Source organism: Enhydra lutris, unplaced genomic scaffold (genome assembly GCF_002288905.1).
Source record: "Enhydra lutris kenyoni isolate GAN:26980312 unplaced genomic scaffold, ASM228890v2 scaffoldscaffold15, whole genome shotgun sequence".
In the NCBI taxonomy this organism is placed as follows: Eukaryota; Metazoa; Chordata; class Mammalia; order Carnivora; family Mustelidae; genus Enhydra; species Enhydra lutris.
This window is the reverse complement of record NW_019154099.1, coordinates 58,598,266-58,620,111: the sequence shown is the minus strand read 5'-3', so window position 1 is coordinate 58,620,111 and position 21,846 is coordinate 58,598,266. Positions and strand designations below refer to the sequence as shown.

General features: G+C 38.6%; 1 protein-coding gene across 1 annotated transcript in view; it reads left to right on the top strand.

Annotated features, from left to right (window-relative positions):
* Positions 1-21,846, top strand: part of LOC111146948 (family with sequence similarity 155 member A) — a 617,300-nt gene that overhangs the window by 480,798 nt on the left and 114,656 nt on the right. The gene's annotated exons all lie outside the window — the stretch shown is intronic.

Sequence of the window (21,846 nt, the reverse complement as noted above, 5' to 3'; positions counted from 1 at the left end):
CATGAGTGGAAGGGCTACAGTCTATATCCTGACAATCTGGAGCCACATCTCCAGTCATGAAAGAGCTGTGCTCCTCCGTGTAGCCTTGAGGAAGACCATCTGTCACAGGAGGTGATAAGGATACCCCCTGGGTATGTTTCTCCAGTCCTACTGCTTCTCTGCAGAAGTTTTTTTCAATGTTTACACAGTTTTGATTTAACCCTCTTCCATGTTTAAATTCTCTATTTGTATGCCAGGTGGCACTGCGGTTAAATATAAGTGTTTTTGTCTCTTCTGCAAAGTGGGCAATCAGTATGGGGTGGAAAGGCTCATTCCAGAGTTGTTATGGAACAAATAAATGAATGTTTTCAAAAGTAGGCTGTTTATTGCTATTTTAACAAAATCTATTATTCAAAAGCAGATTGAGTTATATACACAATAAGATTATTTGCAAAGGGACAATTCAAGGAACTAAGCAATAATATCCATATCTAAAAATGGCTCTTTTATTGATAATTAATTTAAATTTACTGGCAATTTTCTTTAGAAAGGAAATATTTTACATGAAGTTTTCTTTTGAAATAGACAATAGAAACTGGATACTTAGTGAGTTTGCCTTTATTTTTTAATAGGCTGTTTTGATGTCCTTTGAAATGTGCTCTTTCTCCCAAGGGTTAATATTCAAAGAAAAATGAAATGCTATTAAGAAGATATTAATGAGCATTTGGATTTTCTTTTCTAAATGTCTGACCCTTTATGAATCTTTAATATATGCATAGTAATTTCCTCTAATGATTAGTTGAAAATCTATTACAAAAAATTGCTTCATATTCTAATGAATAATTATCTAAGTTTAGAGAAAGACCCCTGATAACTATGTTTTCCTGATAACTATCAGGAAAAGAGCAGTTTAGTACTGACTCTGCTGCTTGTTCACTATGTAAACCTCTATAAGATACTTGATTTTTCTGGGACTCAATAATTCTAATTGTGAATTGGGGTGTTGACGTAGAGTTTCCTCTCTGATTCATGTCATCTGGGGAAAAATATGATAATGTGCACACACCATAGGAACTTTGCCTTTATAGTTAAATCATTTTTATGATTTATGAAGAAATTGTTTCTCAGTTTCACAAACAATTGAACACTTGTTCTACAGTCTTCAAAATATCCTATTACTGAGAAAGGTATCAGAAAAGGAAGTTAGGTTTGAAATGTCTCTAAATGATAACAAAAATTGAAATCAATATGCACACACTGAGTGTTATACACAACTAATGAATCATTGAACATTACATCAAAAACTAATGATGTACTATATGTTGGCTAATTGAATTTAATTTAAAAAAAAAAGAAATCAATACGCAGATACTGTTGTTTGGTCTTGTAAAACTGAAGTTTCCAGATTGCCATCACCACTGTTTATAAACTTGATTTGAAACATTTTAGGAAAAGTAAATATTTGAAATTACTAATATTTTATTTTCTTCTCTAGTTCTCTTACCATCTTATTCTCTATCACTGCCATTATTGCATATTTTCTGTAAGTTTGGGACCATCTTACGTTTCTGTATTTCATGAGACCAGTCATCATCAACCATTAAAACGCTTCACTCTGTAATTTAGAGAAAGGACAGTGTAGAAGGATAAAAAGATGTGGTGCCAAAGGATAAGTTGGTAAGAATGTGTTCATGTATTTGAAAGAATTTTGTTAACATAAATGTTTATTTTTATTCTTGTTTGGGCCATTCTATGATGTTCTTCATGACAAAATTTGAATTTAGATTTACCACATTTGAAATAGAAAGATCCAGTTCAGCTGTTTGTACACAAATATGAAACAATTATTGCTGGAAGCACATTTCTTCCAGTATCCCCGTGTAACCATGGTGACACAGCCCCACAGCTTGAAAAATTGCACAGGACTTGCGTCCATGAAGAAGCCTGATGCTGTAATTCTGGATCAGCCGAGAGAAGAGGGCGGAAGCACGATTTACTTAACCCCAGAAGAGGCAGAGCCTTTTACTTGATGCTTTCTTACTTGGGGTCACATATGTAAACATTTCCTCTCATAGTTATCTTGATGAATTTTTCACCCAAATTGAGAATCAAATGGGTATTAGCATGACTCAGGGTTTTATTCCCTACGATTTCATCTACTTTATCATCACACCAAGGATGTAGATAAAAATTGAAATATTACTGATATTAAAAATACTAAATATCAGGTATATATATATATTTGTCAAAGTCCTTTCCCTTTTGACATCTAGTAAACAAAGTCTCAAGTGACTCATCATCAGAGCCGGAATAACCGATCAGCTCCTTTTACTTCTGGGGTTTGAAAATCTCCCGGGTTGGGACCATAATGCATATTCTTGTCAGAGATCCTAGAATTCTGGCAAAGGGTGCTGCCTTGAAGTGACTGCCCGTGATTGTGGCCAGTGTAGCTAATCAGTGCAGCCAACGTAAAGCTCCTTTCACCTTCCCTTGAGAAGCCTGAGTCTGGAGGCAGTGCTGGGAGGGATGCTTCCTGCTGAGCTGCTTCTCCTGAGTTATCTAGAACCAAAGATGCTTCATAAGCAAAATTCAAATGTCTCATCCCCCAAGTTCACTTCTCCAAGTTGTAGAACCTCGCCTTAGTCAGCTCAGACTACTTTAATAAAATAGTACAGACCCCGGGGGATTAAACAACAGACACTTATTTCCCACAGCTCTGGAGGTGGGAAGTCCAAGACCAGGGTGCCATATGGTCAGTTTCTGGGGAGTTTACAGATGGCTGCCTTTTTGCTGTGTCCTCACATGGCATGGCGGGGGATGGGGGACACCACACACTCTGGTCTCTTCTTATAAGAGCACTAGTTCCATTCATGAGGCCCCCACTCTCATGACCCCATCCAGCCCTAATCACCTCTCCAAAGCCCCACCCCCTAACACCATCACACTGGGGGTCAGGGTTTCGGCATATGGATTTGGAAGAGATACATCCCGTCCATGAGAGACCTGAAACGGAAGGTGGAAGGAACGAAGTGATCTAAATTTTCAAAAGTCAAAGTTAGGCAATAAACCAGATGGGGACAATTTCTTTCTCTCAAAAAGGAAATTAGAGTCAAGTCAGATTTTCTTCGGAGAGTAGCTGCTAAGTAGATGAAAATTAGGTTTGTTGAGAAACAGTTACCTAGGTTGGAACATGATGTTTCCTGGATACTCAACATCAGATTTCATGTACTAGGGAGCAATGCTAGTTTGATTATTTCCACATTTGATTATTAAATCGCTACATGGATTTCCAGAAAAATGTTGCAAACTTACTTGCATTGAAAATTCAGTCTCTTATATCAAAGCAAACTTTAATGTCCACTGAGATTTTATTCTTATGCTGTACTTTTCTAAATTCCATAAGGCTTATTTAATTTTTTATGAAACAGTATTTTATGGAAATGTAATCACTTTATATTTATGGTCTTGAATATCAAATATCTCATGATCCTGATAATGTAGCTTGACTAAGAAACTCTGCCTCATTTATAAATGTTATAATGCCAAACTCCAAATTACATCTCTAACTTAAAACCTAGTTAAAGATATTTTTGTAGACATATTAGCTTAGAGTATTTGTTCTGAAACTCCCTTTGTTCTTCAGTGGAATTGTGTTTGCTTGAGATTCTGCAAAAGAGGTAAATTTCTGATGGTTTAGACAACTAGTGTGGATGAGCCCAGAAACGTGTGTGTTGTCTCATTTATTTCTTCCTGTGAATATAAGGGCTTAGACTTTGGATTGAAAGTTTATCCTTCTATTTCTTCCTTTAAAAAAGTCAGATAAGAAGGGCACCTGGGTGGCTCAGGCAATTAAGAGTTTGCCTTCAGCTCAGGTCATGATTCCATGGTCCTGGGATCAAGCCCAGCCTGGAGCTCTCTGCTCAGCAGGCATCTGCTTCTCCCTCTCCCTCTGTCTGCTGCTCTCCCTGCTTGTGCTCTCTCTCTATCTCTCACTGTGCTCTCTCTCCCTCAAATAAATAAATAAATCTTTGAAAAAATGAGATGAGAAAATTGTGTTCCTAGAACATGGGCAAAAATATTTATGAGACATTATGCTGATTATTTAGAAATGTATTTTATTCCTCCAAACACTGGTGTATCCTTGAAGCAAGAGAAGAGAGGAGAGAAACCAGAGTTGTGCCGAAGCCATCCTGTCAAAGTGCCTGAAATAACTAAGTGACAGAGGAAATTGCATCATGTGAGGGTTTCTGATATCAGGTGGGATCTTGAGTTTAAGTTGAACAAAATTAGATAATTATTAAAAAAACAAAAAACAAAAATCTTCGAGCAAAGTTTGTTTTAAGCACCAAAAGCATTTCAAGCAGTGGGGATAGAGTATGACAAGTCTAGGGAGGAAAATTACAAGAAAACAGAGCAGTGAGATCTGAGCCAAAATGTGCATGTGTGTGCGTGCACACCCATGTCAGGGGGAGGGGGTTAGAGAGACAAGGGATTTAGGACAGAGAAAGTCACAGTAGAATCAGCTCTGAACAGCGACCTGGAGCTGGATGGAGAGAGCCAAACTCTCATGAGGGAAGATGAGGGACATCAGTGTTTTCCCAGACAACCTGCACAGTCACCAGTCACATATAATCCATAACCACACCCTTGATATCTGACGGCTGTGAGGCCAATTGCCAAGTACTTAAGAAGGCATTATTAGTCATTTGAATGTTGATATTGCAACCTCCAGTACACAACACGAAGAGAAAGTGAAATGATCGCCTACAGTGAGATGCGTTTGAGGTCTGGCCGCTCAGGTCAAGGAAAGTTTTAAAAGTATTGCCATCATTATGTGTCATCAACCTGGAATTATTCACAAGCCTGATCTGATACCATAGCTAGGACACCCAGTGACATTTGATTAAGTGGTAGTCACAGCAAAAGCCTGATAATAGGAAAGAATGTGTTCAAATATGTGAACGGCAACCTATTAGAATGTTACCCATTACAGAGTTGTTTGGACATGGCCGTCTCATTCATATCGCATTTGTCTAATAAAATGGTCTCTCGCGATGAGCGTGGCCCGACAGAGGTCCGTGCACACAGAAGGCAGCATCTCATACCTCCCCTCTGACGGTTCCCTCCTAAGGTACGGGAAGCAAGTGGCCCGCAGAGCTGTAGCCTGTGAACCTGAGGCAGCTGTTAGACCCCCGTCCGACAGTTCTGTAGCTTCCGGAATCTAGAGACAGGCGCGAGCTGGAGATCTCCTTCCTGCAGCTTGGTTACCACGCAGACTACTACAGTGGAATCAGACTTCTCTCTAAAAGCAAATACTTATTAGCAGCTTGGCGTTAAGACTGTCGTTAAGGCTGTGCCTCCCACTCAGTCCAGCCCCAGCTCTCTGGCCTGGTCCTCATTGGTGGTGAAAACTGTCAGTGCAGGCTTCCCACAGAGCAGATGTTCCGGGGCTCTTAAGATCTTCCTAACGTGGTTGGATCTTGCAAGTGAATCGTCTAAGGCCACATTCAGGACCATTGGGAGCTGTAGCAAGGACGGGGCTCCATGTGGAAGAGCACAGACTGCATGCTTGTTACGTTCCCATACCCTGGTCCTGCAGCATCTGCAGCTCCTGGGGCATGTTTAGAGCCAATACACCAATCTTCAACGTTCCTTGTACTAGGATGGTCATTACAATACCCATTCCATTACTCAGTCTTTGGCTGTGGTCTGAGATAAAGAACGTGAGTCCAAATCCGGCGGCTTCACTTGCTGGGAATAGGCGAGTTACTTAGCCAAGTCTCAGTTGTTGTTCTTATAAAACGGCCAAAGAGAGAGTTGCTCTGAGAATTAATTGAAATATGCATGTGAATCACTTAACACAGTGCCTTGCACATGGGAAACGTTAATAATTAAGAAAAGCTCTAATGCATGTGGTTGGCAATATTCTAAGAGTCCAGGAATGCCTTTTGGGCTCAGCCATGCTTGGACAATCTTGTTTATCTGAAGGAGACTGGATGGAAGTGTTTTAGTTGGGTACGCACGGCTATATTAAACTTCACTTTAGGCATGCCTTTAAGCAATGCCTTCTGCTAATTTTGCCAGATGATGCATTACTTAGATAAGGTTCAAATCTCCACCTCCCGCTTCCTGCTTCCTAGCTTGTCAGCCTTCCACATTTTTTCCTATTACCACAAATTTTTAAAAAATTGTTTAAAATTGGTGTATTCTTCTTTTCTGATAGCTCACTGCTAGTTAAATGATTTGACGACAAATAGGAATATTTTCTTAAAAACTCTCAGATACTATAGGATAAAATAGTAGAAGTTGAAGGAGAGAAATTGGCTTATTTTCTCCTCTCAGCTCTGAAACTAACCAGCCCATTTTGAACAAGTCATTATTTTTCATTTATTCCTTTTTTTGGTCAAATCAGGACTATAAAATGTGTCTCACAGGACTGTCCAGAGATTAGTTAAGAAATAGATGTGAAAGAACTTGGAAAATAGTAACACTTTGAAAAGATAACTCATGATGCATTCTATAGTGAGGTCACCATATTACATTATGTTATTGGTATATTAGCCCATTTTATAGTACAATATGCACACTGTGCTTTTCAAACTATATGGTACTTGTTAAGTGTCATGAATAATTTTAGAACATGAAAAACCAGTCCTATGTTAACAGACTCCTTCCACATTTTTAAAGAAACCACTGACAATTTCAACATTTGATTGAACAGACTATCTCTTGCAGGATGGAGTGGATTGCAACAGTCCTCTTCACAACTGATTCAGTTGTTTCAGCAAATCCATTGTGTGTCAATAAAGAGGTCATTTAAGGGGATTAAAGGAAGCAAGTTGATTTATCCAGGTTAACAGCATAGTGTAGAAATGGTCTATGTGGTACTGAAGAATGTCCCCTGAGCTACTGACAGGACATATTTTGGCGTAACTCTCCTGGATCAATATATTTTGTTTTAACTTATCTGCAATGAATAATGATTTCTTTACAAGTCACATAAACTACTGAAAAGTGGAAGTGATTTCAGGGAAATCTGGCCACTGCTTAATGAGATTACATAAACATTTTGTGCACACACGTGCACAAACACATGCACACAGGCACATGTATGCACACACACGTGTGCACACTGAATTCATACACTATATGCCATGAGTTAATGCATATATGTGGTGAGGAAATGCAATGCTTTGATCAATTGACTGTTAAGTCTTTTTTTTTTTTTTTTTTTTTTAATTTTATTTTTCATAAACATATAATATCTTTTTATCCCCAGGGGTACAGGTCTGTGAATCGCCAGGTTTACACAATTCACAGCACTCACCATAGCACATACCCTCCCCAATGTCCATAATCCCACCCCCCCAACCCCCCTCCCCCCATTAACCCTCAGTTTGTTTTGTGAGATTAAGAGTCACTTATGGTTTGTCTCCCTCCCAATCCCATCTTGTTTCATTTACTCTTCTCCTACCCCCTTAACCCCCCATGTTGCATCTCCTCTCCCTCATATCAGGGAGATCATATGATAGTTGTCTTTCTCCGATTGACTTATTTCGCTAAGCATGATACCCTCTAGTTCCATCCACATCGTCGCAAAAGGCAAGATTTCATTTCTTTTGATGGCTGCATAGTATTCCATTGTGTATATATACCACATCTTCTTTATCCATTCGTCTGTTGATGGACATCTAGGTTCTTTCCATAGTTTGGCTATTGTAGACATTGCTGCTATAAACATTCGGGTGCACGTGCCCCTTCGGATCACTACGTTTGTATCTTTAGGGTAAATACCCAGCAGTGCAATTGCTGGGTCATAGGGTAGTTCTATTTTCAACATTTTGAGGAACCTCCATGCTGTTTTCCAGAGTGGCTGCACCAGCCTGCATTCCCACCAACAGTGTAGGAGGGTTCCCCTTTCTCCGCATCCTCGCCAGCATCTGTCATCTCCTGACTTGTTCATTTTAGCCATTCTCACTGGTGTGAGGTGGTATCTCATTGTGGTTTTGATTTGTATTTCCCTGATGCCGAGTGATGTGGAGCACTTTTTCATGTGTCTGTTGGCCATCTGGATGTCTTCCTTGCAGAAATGTCTGTTCATGTCTTCTGCCCATTTCTTGATTGGATTATTTGTTCTTTGGGTATTGAGTTTGCTAAGTTCTTTATAGATTCTGGACACTAGCCCTTTATCCGATATGTCATTTGCAAATATCTTCTCCCATTCTGTCAGTTGTCTTTTGGTTTTGTTAACTGTTTCCTTTGCTGTGCAAAAGCTTTTGATCTTGATGAAATCCCAATAGTTCATTTTTGCCCTTGCTTCCCTTGCCTTTGGCGATGTTCCTAGGAAGATGTTGCTGCGGCTGAGGTCGAAGAGGTTGCTGCCTGTGTTCTCCTCAAGGATTTTGATGGATTCCTTTCTCACATTGAGATCCTTCATCCATTTTGAGTCTATTTTCGTGTGTGGTGTAAGGAAATGATCCAATTTCATTTTTCTGCATGTGGCTGTCCAATTTTCCCAACACCATTTGTTGAAGAGGCTGTCTTTTTTCCATTGGATATTCTTTCCTGCTTTGTCGAAGATTAGTTGACCATAGAGTTGAGGGTCTATTTCTGGGCTCTCTATTCTGTTCCATTGATCTATGTGTCTGTTTTTGTGCCAGTACCATGCTGTCTTGATGATGACAGCTTTGTAATAGAGCTTGAAGTCCGGAATTGTGATGCCACCAACTTTGGCTTTCTTCTTCAATATTGCTTTGGCTATTCGAGGTCTTTTCTGGTTCCATATAAATTTTAGGATTATTTGTTCCATTTCTTTGAAAAAAATGGATGGTACTTTGATAGGAATTGCATTAAATGTGTAGATTGCTTTAGGTAGCATAGACATTTTCACAATATTTATTCTTCCAATCCAGGAGCATGGAACATTTTTCCATTTCTTTGTGTCTTCCTCAATTTCTTTCATGAGTACTTTATAGTTTTCTGTGTATAGATTCTTAGTCTCTTTGGTTAGATTTATTCCTAGGTATCTTATAGTTTTGGGTGCAATTGTAAATGGGATGGACTCCTTAATTTCTCTTTCTTCTGTCTTGTTGTTGGTGTAGAGAAATGCAACTGATTTCTGGGCATTGATTTTATATCCTGACACTTTACTGAATTCCTGTACAAGTTCTAGCAGTTTTGGAGTGGAGTCTTTTGGGTTTTCCACATATAGTATCATATCATCTGCAAAGAGTGATAGTTTGACTTCTTCTTTGCCAATTTGGATGCCTTTAATTTCCTTTTGTTGTATGATTGCTGAGGCTAGGACTTCTAGTACTATGTTGAATAGCAGTGGTGATAACGGACATCCCTGCCGTGTTCCTGACCTTAGCGGAAAAGCTTTCAGTTTTTCTCCATTGAGAATGATATTTGCGGTGGGTTTTTCATAGATGGCTTTGATAATATTGAGGTATGTGCCCTCTATCCCTACACTTTGAAGAGTTTTGATCAGGAAGGGATGCTGTACTTTGTCAAATGCTTTTTCAGCATCTATGGAGAGTATCATATGGTTCTTGTTCTTTCTTTTATTAATGTGTTGTATCACATTGATTGATTTGCGGATGTTGAACCAACCTTGCAGCCCTGGAATAAATCCCACTTGGTCGTGGTGAATAATCCTTTTAATGTACTGTTGAATCCTATTGGCTAGTATTTTGGCGAGAATTTTTGCATCTGTGTTCATCAAGGATATTGGTCTGTAGTTCTCTCTTTTGATGGGATCCTTGTCTGGTTTTGGGATCAAGGTGATGCTGGCCTCATAAAATGAGTTTGGAAGTTTTCCTTCCATTTCTATTTTTTGGAACAGTTTCAGGAGAATAGGAATTAGTTCTTCTTTAAATGTTTGGTAGAATTCCCCCGGGAAGCCATCTGGCCCTGGGCTTTTGTTTGTTTGGAGATTTTTGATGACTGTTTCAATCTCCTTACTGTTTATGGGTCTGTTCAGGCTTTCGATTTCTTCCTGGTTCAGTTGTGGTAGTTTATATGTCTCTAGGAATGCATCCATTTCTTCCAGATTGTCAAATTTGTTGGCGTAGAGTTGCTCATAGTATGTTCTTATAATTGTCTGTATTTCTTTGGTGTTCGTTGTGATCTCTCCTCTTTCATTCATGATTTTATTTATTTGGGTCCTTTCTCTTTTCTTTTTGATAAGTCTGGCCAGGGGTTTATCGATCTTATTAATTCTTTCAAAGAACCAGCTCCTAGTTTCGTTAATTTGTTCTATTGTTTTTTTGGTTTCTATTTCATTGATTTCTGCTCTGATCTTTATGATTTCTCTTCTCCTGCTGGGTTTAGGGTTTCTTTCTTGTTCTTTCTCTAGCTCTTTTAGGTGTAGGGTTAGGTTGTGTACCTGAGACCTTTCTTGTTTCTTGAGAAAGGCTTGTACCGCTATATATTTTCCTCTCAGGACTGCCTTTGTTGTGTCCCACAGATTTTGAACCGTTGTGTTTTCATTATCATTTGTTTCCATGAATTTTTTCAACTCTTCTTTAATTTCCTGGTTGACCCATTCATTCTTTAGAAGGATGCTGTTTAGTCTCCATGTATTTGGGTTCTTTCCAAATTTCCTCTTGTGATTGAGTTCTAGCTTTAGAGCATTGTGGTCTGAAAATATGCAGGGAATGATTCCAATCTTTTGATAATGGTTGAGACCTGATTTAGGACCGAGAATATGATCTATTCTGGAGAATGTTCCATGTGCACTAGAGAAGAATGTGTATTCTGTTGCTTTGGGATGAAATGTTCTGAATATATCTGTGATGTCCATCTGGTCCAGTGTGTCATTTAAGGCCTTGATTTCCTTGTTGATCTTTTGCTTGGATGATCTGTCCATTTCAGTGAGGGGAGTGTTAAAGTCCCCTACGATTATTGTATTATTGTCGATGTATTTCTTTAATTTTGTTATTAATTGGTTTATATAGTTGGCTGCTCCCATGTTAGGGGCATAGATATTTAAAATTGTTAGATCTTCTTGTTGGACAGTTCCTTTGAGTATGATATAGTGTCCTTCCTCATCTCTTATTATAGTCTTTGGCTTAAAATCTAATTGATCTGATATAAGGATTGCCACTCCTGCTTTTTTCTGATGTCCATTAGCATGGTAAATTCTTTTCCACCCCCTCACTTTAAATCTGGAGGTGTCTTCAGGTTTAAGATGAGTTTCTTGTAGGCAACATATAGATGGGTTTTGTTTTTTTATCCATTCTGATACCCTGTGTCTTTTGATTGGGGCATTTAGCCCATTAACATTCAGGGTAAGTATTGAGAGATATGAATTTAGTGCCATTGTATTGCCTGTAAGGTGACTGTTATTGTATATTGTGTCTGTTCCTTTCTGATCTACTACTTTTAGGGTCTCTCTTTGCTTAGAGGACCCCTTTCAATATTTCCTGTAGAGCTGGTTTGGTATTTGCAAATTCTTTCAGTTTTTGTTTGTCCTGGAAGCTTTTAATCTCTCCTTCTATTTTCAATGATAGCCTAGCTGGATATAGTATTCTTGGCTGCATGTTTTTCTCGTTTAGTACTCTGAATATATCATGCCAGCTCTTTCTGGCCTGCCAGGTCTCTGTGGATAAGTCTGCTGCCAATCTAATATTTTTACCATTGTATGTTACAGACTTCTTTTCCCGGGCTGCTTTCAGGATCTTCTCTTTGTCACTAAGACTTGTAAATTTTACTATTAGGTGACGGGGTGTGGACCTATTCTTATTGATTTTGAGGGGGGTTCTCTGAACCTCCTGGATTTTGATGCTTGTTCCCTTTGCCATATTGGGGAAATTCTCTCCAATAATTCTCTCCAATATACCTTCTGCTCCCCTCTCTGTTTCCTCTTCTTCTGGAATCCCAATTATTCTAATGTTGTTTCGTCTTATGGTGTCACTTATCTCTCGAATTCTCCCCTCATGGTCCAGTAGCTGTTTGTCCCTCTTTTGCTCAGCTTCTTTATTCTCTGTCATTTGGTCTTCTATATCACTAATTCTTTCTTCTGCCTCATTTATCCTAGCAGTGAGAGCCTCCATTTTTGATTGCACCTCATTAATAGCTTTTTTGATTTCAACTTGGTTAGATTTTAGTTCTTTTATTTCTCCAGAAAGGGCTTTTATATCTCCCGAGAGGGTTTCTCTAATATCTTCCATTCCTTTTTCAAGCCCGGCTAGAACCTTGAGAATCGTCATTCTAAACTCTAGATCTGACATATTACCAATGTCTGTATTGATTAGGTCCCTAGTCTTTGGTACTGCCTCTTGTTCTTTTTTTTGTGGTGAATTTTTCCGCCTTGTCATTTTGTCTAGATAAGAGCAGATGAAGGAGCAAGTAAAATACTAAAAGGGTGGCAACAACCCCAGGAAAATATGCTTTAGCCAAATCAGAAGAGATCCCAAATCGTGAGGGGGAGAAAGGGGATAAAAAGAGGTTCAGAAAGAAGGAAAAGAAAAAAAAAAAGAGAGAGAGAGAGAAAAGAAAAAAAAAAAAAAAAAAAACAAAAAAAAAAAAAAACCAAAAAAGAAAAAAAATATAAAAAGGAAAAAATATATATATATATACATTAGATAAACTAGTTAAAAAACGTTAAAAAAGAAAAGGGTAAAAGTTAAAAAAATTTAGCAGAAGAAGAAAAATAAATTGAAAAAAAAAAAAAAGAAAAAGAAAAAAAAATTAAATTAACTGCAAGGCTAAAGAATCATGGGGAGAAAGCCATGAGTTCCGTGCTTTGCTTTCTCCTCCTTTGGAATTCCGCTGCTCTCCTTGGTATTGAAACTGTACTCCTTGGTAGGTGAACCTGGTCCTGGCTGGGCTTCTTGTTGATCTTCTGGGGGAGGGGCCTGTTGTATTGATTCTCAAGTGTCTTTGCCCCAGGCGGAGTTGCACCGCCCTTGACTGTTAAGTCTTTATGCCATGTTTTTATCCGGCATAAGGAAGCCTTCTTGGAATTTAGGAATTTTCCCGAAATTTGTCTTTGAATATGTAGAGATGTCCCGATACTCTTTAAAACAGAGTTTTTGTTTATTTGTTTGTTTTTTGTAGACATGTACTACTTTAATCTGCTAACCAGAAAGTTAACTCAAGGCCAACTATGTAAATTTGACCTCAGATATGCAAATTCAAAATTTCCTCTTGTGAGTTTATGGAACCAAGAGAGAGGAAAATTTAGAATGGGTTTAAAGATTTTCATGATTAAAAAGCAAAATGTTTTAAAATGATAGACATTATTAAATGAATGTTTGATTAAAAATAAAAGATAACTATGAATTATAAAAAATAATAGGAAGTAGTGGAAAACATTTGTCAAAGTGTTGTGACAATCATAAAAATGTATTCTTTCTGAAGTCACATCTTTCCCACTGGTGGGAAAAATGAGAAAACCCATACAGGAAATAAATGACAGACACATCCTAACCATCTTTCTGATATATGAAAATTTAGGGAAAAAAGTAAGGATAAGCAAAGGACCAAGGAAAAATATAATGAATATGTGTTCATAATTCAGTTACTGTGCATTTATTTTATTCTATAAATATTTGCTGCAGGCCTACATGCATACCAGTACTGTAGTACACTCATGGTCTGGAGAAACAGATAGATAGTTCTTGTAATCTGATTGGAGGAGAAATGAACAATTAGGAGCCATTGGTAGATTTTCAAGCAGAGGAAGCTATAGTCCGACTTGCATTTAAAAGATTTCTCCGAGGACAAAGTAGACAAATAATTGGAAAGGAGAAATCAGGAACTAACTCAGAGGCTGATACTATAACCTTTTGTCCAATTCCCAAAAAAAGCAACAGAGCTGTGGAAGACTGGAAATGTGGGAGCAGAAAGGATTTTCTCAAGAATTCTAAAATGACGACTTGAAGATGAAATCCATGCCCAATTGAAGAAAGATCATTTAAGTGTCCTGAAATCAGAATGGAGCTTTTAAAGCTTTTCAGTAGACACTGGGGTTCAAAGACATTGTATTCTTTCACTGAGCTCTCTTCAAGAGAATCAGAAGCTGTGTAGATGGGGGCATCTGGAGTTTTGTGGGGAGGCAGACCTGAGTCCCGCCGCAAGTGTGGATAGCAAAGTCCACGGGCCAGTAATCGCTTGGCAGGTCTTTGCTGGCTGGTTCTCGTCTGGTGTACTGAGGAAGAGATAACAAATGCTTCATGAAGAGATAGATGACTTCCCTGAAAACAGAACCAACTCTAATTGTAATGTTATTTGAAAAGAATAAGTGAAGTCAGTGCTGGTAAAATCCGCCTTGGTATTTACCCCAAAAGCAGGCATTAGCATCCAGTGGCCAAGAAATTACAGGTGGAACATTTTTCTGAAATTCAAGAGGAAGAGAAATGGATTTAGGGAACAAGTAGCGTAATAATGGTCCAAAATTGGTTTCTTACACTGAGTCATTGGTTTGCGGTTACTTAAGAAACAAGGAGTCGTCACAAGAATCCACACTTACTTTATCCAATCTGGTGCTAAATATTGTTTATCTGCTAAGGTGTCTTTACTGTTGTCAAAGAGGCACTTCACAAATTAAAGCCTTTCCACAGCCTTTGAGGTGAAGACACAGACATGTAGGCTTTTCATATTACATGTAGATGCATTTATAGCTGCTTCAAGTTCTTTCCTAGAGAATGTTTTTGAAGGAAAAGTACTAGTCTGAAGGGAGCTATGTTCTACAGAGCTTACAAGGAACGTTTGGATCAGCATGACCAACTGACTGAAATAACAAGTCAAATTTGGAGATGGAGCCAATGTTTCAGGACAGTCTCTACAAATACAAGACAAGGAGACCTGGTCTAACAAAAACACTGTGTTCAGTAGAAACCGGGAGGGTAGATGGTATGACTACTAAAAATAACAAATAATAATAATATTGTATTAGTTCTATTCATAGAGAAAAGAAGGCAAACTCCCCCTCCACCTAAATTAATTGAATATGTCAGAAATACAGTTTTTTTTAAGTTTTGGAAGTCACATTGAAAACTGGAAAATCAACGGGAAGTATCATTTAAAAAGCACTAACAGGTGGAAAGTCTGTGGAAACACCCAAAATGGTGTGTTTTAAAGAAATTGTGGATCGAGTCTGTGTTGTTCCAGATGTTGGACCAGAACAACTCTCAGATATTACTGGAAATCAGAGCTCAGTTCCAGATGAGGACAACCTTTGTACCATTTGGAGTTGTCTGAAGATGGAACGGGCTCCTTTTCCAGAAGGAAAAATGTTGGCCAACGTCCTGGTCCTCAGAAAGTCATCACGCTAATTATTCCTGAAATCAGCATTTAAACACTTGGAGCAAACTTGCTAAGTGTAGCTTTTTCTTCAACTCACAAAGCAAATTTAATGTTTCCAGTGGAGTTCGAGATGTTCTTCTAACAGTGAAAATTGTTCAAACTACAGGGAAAATGATTAATACTCATTATCAATCATTTGCAATGTTCTCATATTTTTGTCTCAATATTCAGAAAAATAAAATTGCTTGTTCTGTTCTTTTAGGCAGCCTGTTCCCTTCAACTCATTAATTTATCTTGGAAACCCCACTTTTCAATTTTAAAGGCTCATAATTAGAATGTTTAATATTGATTGGGAAAAGTAAAATGAATACATTACCAACAAAAATAAAAACACTTGCCAACCTTTTGAATAAATGTTCGGTAGACTTGCTCCATCCACCATATATCTTAAGATCCACTGTGTGATAATATTGTAAATTTCTCCAAGTTTTAAACATCTGTAGCCTATAAAGTCACATAAAATCTTTTTTACGAATGCTCGCAGGAAATAATATTTTGAAAGATACAATATTTCCTGTTGAGACAAATTCATCGATAAAAGCTCACGGGTTCAGAGCCAGAAGGAGCGTTAGCGGTCATTCGATACAACTTTTTTTATTGTAAGATGGAAACTTGCTCTTGATCAAGGTGAAGCGGGTAGGCTTGTCTTGTCACAGATCTCATGCCCAGGACATAGAACTTAGTAAATGTTCATTAAGCCATGGTTCCTTCCTCAAAGGAACTGTGGTTCTTGCAACATTAAGCATGTATTTATTAGTAATGAAAGTCTTGTCAAAATAATTCTTGACTGTTGCAAAGTTTGTTTTGTACTAGTATTTGTTATCTATCCCAGACCCTGCAGGATTAACAATTGAATTCTGTTTCGGTGCCTTGGTCCTTTGACTTCATTCTCAGTAACAATGAAATCAATGTGGGGAAGTAAAGAAAATGCCTCAAAGATTTGGAAGAGGCCCATTTGAAGTTGTGGTTTCCCTGGCAACAGCCCGGTGGGTCAGAAAAAGGTAATTTTGTTTGGTTAGTTGGTTTTCTTTGTGATTTTGCATTTGGCGGGTGGGAAGAACTAAGGGGAAAACTTCCAAAGGCAAGGTGGCTGATGGGGAGTTATTCTCCTTAACTGTGTATTCTCAGGTTTACTTTAAAGGAGTGAAAAAACGGCCATGTCTTCCTACTCCCAGTCAATGTCTGTTTACTTTCTATGCTCATATTTAAAAGACTTATACTAGGGAAGTGTATTACACACAGCAAGCCAGAAGTCCTGGGATTTGTTTTCCTGGCAAACCACTTCTATGCCCATGTCTTCATATACCATATGTTTGCCAACGAGGTTTGAAATTTATATCTGGAGCCCTGTTCTCTTCTCGAAGCTCCTGCTAAATGTCTCAACTTGGATGTGTCACAGACACTTTAAATTTAAACTCTTTAAATTGGCCTCCTGGTCTGTCCATTCAATCCAGCTTCTCCATTTCCAGCGTCAGATTGGAGATGGCTTTTCTCACCCTTCAGCCACATGGGAATCCTGACATCTTCTGACCAGCTCAGAGTCCTCAGGGGAGCATGAGGGCGGAGTGCGCTGTGAAAGGCACCCACAGTGGCACGGATCTGCCTCCGCCGAGAATTCTGGGGCCACCATTCACTGACTGCACGCCTGTGGGCAAGTTATTTAAACCTGAAATTCTACAGTTTAATCATCTCTACAAGGAGGACAATTCTATTAGAACCTACCTTACATAGATGTTTTGAGGATTTAACAAATTAATACTTACTGTTACTATTCTCACAATGTGTGACGTACCACTTTCTCTCCTCCCATGTAACCAGTCACCAGGTTTCATCAAGTTTGCCCTTTAATTTTTTCTTCATCCATTCCATCCTTTCTGTCCCCACAGCCAGTGCTTGAGTTCAGGCCCTTGTCGCCTCTCCATGAGATACTGAAGTTGCCAGTTTATTAATGGTTCTAGGTTGGTCTTGCCTGAAATCCATTCTTCATGCTCCTGGCAGAGCAATCTTCCAACATGTAAAGCTAATCATCATAGCATTCTGTTCAGTGTTCATCAGTTCAATGTTCTTTTGTGACTCATCATTCTAACACCTAAACCTTTTCATATTTTTGATGAGACCATTCATGAATAGCCTGCCTACCAGTCTGTCCAGCCTTGCTATTTTGACACTTCCTCTTTCACATCTTTCAGTCAATACTAATCAGTACTATGTCTCTGTTGTCTAGCATCTTGTAAGGCTGTTAGTTTTGGGGTGAGTTAGCACACTGAGCTCCTGAGCTATGTTGCTTAATCTCCTTCCCCTAGACTGTATAGGAAAATGCATGGAAAAATATGCCTTTGAAATATACATTCATTTACTTTAGAAACATACCTGTAAACAGGAACACTTCTACATTCACCTGGCTTCTGTAATTTCACGGTACCTAGCAGACATACTTCCATAGGTAGTCCATATAGATCAAAGCCTTTGAATCATTGTTTTATGAATTTTATGCAAGCCAGTCCCCACCAATGAACTTTTACTTTGCCCCCGTATTTTTGTCGTGTAAACAGTGTGGCCACAATCATCCTTGTGCATAGTCTTTGCTTCCACATATGAGAATATCAACCGGGAAGATTACCAGAAGTAGAATTGTTTAACTCAAGGGGTGTGAACATTTAAAATGTTTATAACTATTTCCAAGTTGCGCTTCCAAAGGGAGCCCTTTTTTGACTCTTACCACAGTACACATGAGATCCCGTTAATGCCCTCTGTCCCAAAGCATACAGTTTTGTCTGCATAAATTGGAATTCTCATTTGACAACTGTACTTTATAAATGCTGCCTTTCTCCTCAGAGATTCTTTTTAAGTTTAAAAAAGTGATAGTCACATTATGGTTTAATATAGAATAAATTCAGGTTTTTGCAATTTGCATGCATTCCATGACTCAGTAACTCGGAGAAACTTATTAAAGCAGTGACAGATTCTGTGCGAAAATAATACAAATATGAATTCTAGTTTTTATTTCTTCAAAGCATTAGTTTTGCAGTTGATAATAAGAGGGAGAAAAACTCTAAAAAGTCTTGTTTATTATGTGCTAATCAACACTGGTGTAGTTTATATATATTCTCAAAAAGCCATCCTTCCTGGGGCGCCTGGGTGGCTCAGTCACTTAAGTGTCTGCCTTCAGCTCAGGCCATGATCCTAGGTTCTGGAATCAAGTGAGGCATCAGGCTCCCTGCTCAACAGGGAGTCTGCTTCTCCTATTTTTTTGTTTGTTTGTTTCTTTTTAAAGATTTTATTTATTTATTTGACAGAGAGTGAGACACAGCAAGAGAGAGAACACAAGAAGGGGGAGTGGGAGAAGGAGAAGCAGGCTTCCTGCTGAGCGGGGAGCCCAAAGACGGGCTCAATCCTAGGACCTTGGGATCACAACCTGAGCTGAAGGCAGAGGCTTAATGACTGAGCCACCCAGGCGCCCCTGCTTCTCCTTCTCTCTCTGCCTGCCGCTCCCCTGTGCTTTCTCTCTCTGTCAAATGAATAAATAAAATCTTAAAAAAAAAAGAGAGAGAGAAAGAAACTGTCATTCATAAATAAAACCTTAGTATTTTCCTAATGAAATGAAAGTTAAGGGAAAAAAAAAGTCATTTGCTTCCTTTACATTTTTTTCTGACACAGTTCTTGTGCACAGTCTTACCTCATCGCATCTGCCTGCCTCTTGCCAAAGAGCAGTAACAGGAAAGTACTGGAATCCTGGTGACTGTTCCTCATGTCAGTTCCATTATCTTGTGGTACAGGGTTTTGCATGCTTTTCAAACACTCTTCATTCCAGAAATTCAGCTTTTTTGTAAGGCCTTATTCAACTCTTCTGTTAGTTTTTGCTTCTCTGTTACCACCTTGAAGAATTTCTGTGACTTTTATTTTAAAAAATTATAAAGTTAACATTTTTATGCTTTGCTTTATCTAAAAGTTAATGTCTTTGTTTTAGCTCAGTTATCCCAGATCGTTTTTATGGTGTGGGGATTGTGGTTTGTAATTGCTGTCTCGGGTCCAAAAACACATTCATCATTTCCTGTTGTTAAGCTATTTTATGCAAACCATCAATATTCATGCTATATACTTTTTAATATAATAAGTACTCTAGGAAGTACTCTAAATATTGATAAGATTTAAACCAGACTAGAAATCCAGTCTATTGTGGACATGTTACTTATCGTGTCCAAACTAAGATTAAACGTTCTGTTTTTGAGTAGAAGGTTTAGGAGCTGTCTTGATTTTGAAGCTAAAGATGATTCCAAGGAATTCCATGTTGTTTTCAAACCTCACGTTTGCTTAAACCTAACATACGTAAGATTGCTACCAGTGTCATAGAAAAAATGGATAGAAACTCGGTCTTTTTTTACTGGGATCTTAAAACGGTTTTGTTAAAAAACAATGCTTGGGATTCAAGTGCCTATGTTCTTGAATATTTGTCAGAAATACGTTAAGATATATACTTAACTAGACAAGCATTCCTGTCTCGATGAAGGATTTTGTGCATGAGCTAGCTAGCTCTAGAAAACAGTAGCATTGTTATCTTGACTATTTGTTTATCCCCAATCACACTCTCCTTCCAAATAATGGTTTATTTTGTTGAACAAGTTTTCTCATAGAGGATAAAAAATTAAATGTAAGACGAAATATTATTCGATTACAAAATCAAAATTAGAGTCTTGGTCTCCAAGGTTTCAGCTAGAGTGTTAGATAAGTTCCATATCTATCACACCGTCTTTTCTCTCTTTCTAGAAAATAGCTTTCATTTACATTTCTAAAAATAAATAAAAACTGAGGTGTTTACTTGAGTAAATGTTTCGGAACTTCCCACTTCTCGCTTGCTGTTATAGTCGCAGTGATGACTTAATTAAAAATTTAGGTGCTATTCTTTGGCAACAGAGGATGTAAAATGAGGTCACAGGTGGCAAATAAATACGCAAAACGCAAAGCAACTACATTTTTTTAAAAAAGAGAACTACAACTTACGTTGTAAGATTTTTAAGACATTTTGACTCTCATTTCATTTGTCATGTTTACTGGGAAAAGAATATGCTCCCTTCTACGACTTTGGGAAGAAGAAGCCAAAAGCAAAAATAATTTCCAGTCAAGAGAGATGCTATAGACTTAAAAACAAACAAACCAAAAAACCCCACTGAACAGAAATAGAGACTCAAGTCAAACATAGGAAACAATGGCCCCATTTGTCATCCTTGACTTCTGTAAGTTTAGACCTGGAGGAAACTGCATTTCAGTGTCTAAAATAGAAAACACTTATTCTAAAGTAAATCTGACAAACAAAGCACTTTGGAAATTGCCTTTGCTCAATACAGGCATGAAGTCGCTTGTGACGTTTTATTTTACATTATATGACCAAGTAGGTAGCTAAGAGAAGGTAGTTGAGGTGAGATTCTGGAAGGCTTTTCAAGTCACACAGAGGAAGAGACTCATGAGCGACAAAACATCATGAACTCCTTAGTATAAAAACTGCTCAGTGCAATCCAGCGTCTTAACGAAACCTGTTTGCCAGTAGGGTTCCCCAGAGGCATGGGAAGGAGTTGGGAGAGGCAGCAAATGGGGCAGGGAGTCTGTCTTAGAGGGGAGCCATGAAGCAGGGTCAACCTGAGAGACATTTTCCAGACAGCACAAAGGACTTATTACTGAGGCACTGTGTCCTGAATTCTTCCACATGTTCTATCTCAACACCCCAAAAGTGTATTGAGAAAAGAGCCAATCTGAAGGGAAAGGTCATATTTTTAGTGTTGGTCAAGTTGCATTTAAGGTGAGGACAGGAAATGCCCATGGCAGTGCCCAGTTAATTGTTGGAGAGCATGTGGCCATCCGGGAGATAAGCACATGCACAGAATCCATGGTGACGCTGTGTGGGGACAAGGAAGGAACACTGGGTCTTTTCAGACTCTGCAGTTACCGCCTCCTCCACTTGGCGGTTGTATGGCTTTGATGACATGACATGAGCAGCACGACCTTTTTCTCATTCGTGTGTTTCCGAAATCCACAAATATTTGTGAGTGACCACTAAGTATTTTGCATGGTGCTATGTTCTAGAGATGCTAAGAGAAAATAAAGAGGTTCTTTCTGGGGTAGGCAGTTTATTGGAACAAACAAACAAGGCCAGTAAGAACCCTGGGGGTAAGTTCAACATTCAACGAAGTATATACCCCCACCTACACCGGGCAGGGAGGAGGCCTCAGAAGGAAATGTTACTGAAGTGGGTAATTAGGGTGAGACCTGGTGTGGGGAAGGGAGGAAGAGCCTGCACGAAGGGATAAGGGTGGGAAGGGAGATGACTTCATGTAGGACCTAATAAAAATCCAGTCTTGCTATGGAATTAAGGGAGGGTATAACTAGGCAGAGAGAAAGGAGGTTCAGAGAGGGTGCAAAGTAAAGCTAAAACCACTAAGTCAGGGAATATCATCAGAGTCTCATTAAGGAACTAGTTCATTATCCCGGGCAATGAGGAGAGGAAAGGATTTGCATTTCTAGATGATTCAGACCATCCTGAGGAAAGTGGATTCCAGGAGGCCA